Raw genomic sequence first — 1,610 nt, forward strand, 5'->3', positions numbered from 1 at the left:
CGGGGAACTAAGATCCCTCATGCCGCATGGCGTGGCCAAAAAAACAAAAGATTTCTGCCTTCGTAGAGCTTAAATTCTAGTGGAAGGGGATGGAAGTATGTCATAAAATGATGTCACTGTGGAGAAGAGAAAAAGTAGGGTGGGGAAAGGGGGATGGGGAAGGTGGTCAGGGTAGCCCTCATTGAAAAAGTGAGGTTTGAGAGGACTTGAAGGAGGTAAAAGTTGGCCAAATGGATCTGTGAGGTAGAGCTTTCCAGAGAGGGAGCAGCTAGAGCAAACGCCCTCCACCAGAGGGGTATGTAGCACAGAGACAAGTAGAGCCGGGCAGAGTAGGAGGGGATGAGGTCAGAGAGGTAAGCGGCTGAGGAAGCTGCTTGTGTAGGGCTTCATAAGCCATTATAAAGACGCTGGCCTTCACTGTGAGTAAAACGGATCACTCTGAAGAGTTAGAGCAGAGGTATCCCATGATTTGTCTTCCATTTTAAAGCTACCTCTGCTGTTTGAGACTGGAATATGGGGGGATGGGTAGAAGCCTGTTAGAAAGTATTGCAATAATCCGATCATGTTGGGTCTGACATGGTGGAAGTATTGGAGGTGGTGAGAAATGGTCAGATAATAGGTTTAGAAGGTAAACCAGCAGGATTTCTTTTTTTTTTTTTTTTTTTTTTTTGCGGTACGCGGGCCTCTCACTGTCGTAGCCTCTCTCATTGCGGAGCACAGGCTCCGGACGCGCAGGCTCAGCAGCCATAGCTCACGGGCCCAGCCGCTCCGAGGCATGTGGGATCTTCCTGGACAGGGGCACGAACCTGTGTCCCCTGCATCGGCAGGCGGACTCTCAACCACTGCGCCACCAGGGAAGCCCAAGCAGCAGGATTTCTTTGAATGGATGAGCGATATGAGAGAAAGAGAAATCAAGAATGATTAAAATTTCTGGCCTAAGCAACAGAAAATACAGAGTTGCCATCAATTTCGATAGGGAAGGCTGTGTTTGGAGCAGATTCGACAGGAAACTAGGAGTTCCATTCTGAACATGATTAAGATGTCTGTTCATCATCCAAGGGGAGATGGTGGAATAGGCAGCCGAGAGTCTGGAGTTTGGGCTGCACATGTGTGTTTGGGGGTCTTCAGCATCAGGATATCCATATTTAAAGTCTTGAGACTGGATGAAATCATAAAAGAGTGGGTGTGGTGAAAAGACGACCCAGGACTGAACCTTGGGGTACTTCAGCATTAAGAGGTCTGGGAAAAGAAGAGCAATGGACAAAGGAGACTCAGAAGGAGGGACTAGTAAAGTAGAAGGAAAGACAGAAGAGTTTGGTGTCCTGGAAGCCAAGTGAGAACGCGTGCAGGAGGAGGGTGGGATGAGCTCAGGGACGTGCTGCCGGTGGGTCAAGTAAAGTGAGCACTGAGAATTGACCATTAGATTTCTCAGCGTGGAGGCACTAGTGACCTTGACTGGAGAGGTGCTGGTAGGGTGGTAGAGGTGACAGCCTGAGCAGAGTGACTGGAGACAGCTGGTATAGACAGCTCTTAGGAGGAGTTTTGCTGTCAAGGGGAGCAAAGATGGGTGAAATAGCTTTTTCTGGTGATTGGAAAAGTCCAGTAGGAAA

Source organism: Mesoplodon densirostris, chromosome 2, assembly GCF_025265405.1.
Source record: "Mesoplodon densirostris isolate mMesDen1 chromosome 2, mMesDen1 primary haplotype, whole genome shotgun sequence".
Taxonomy (NCBI): Eukaryota; Metazoa; Chordata; class Mammalia; order Artiodactyla; family Ziphiidae; genus Mesoplodon; species Mesoplodon densirostris.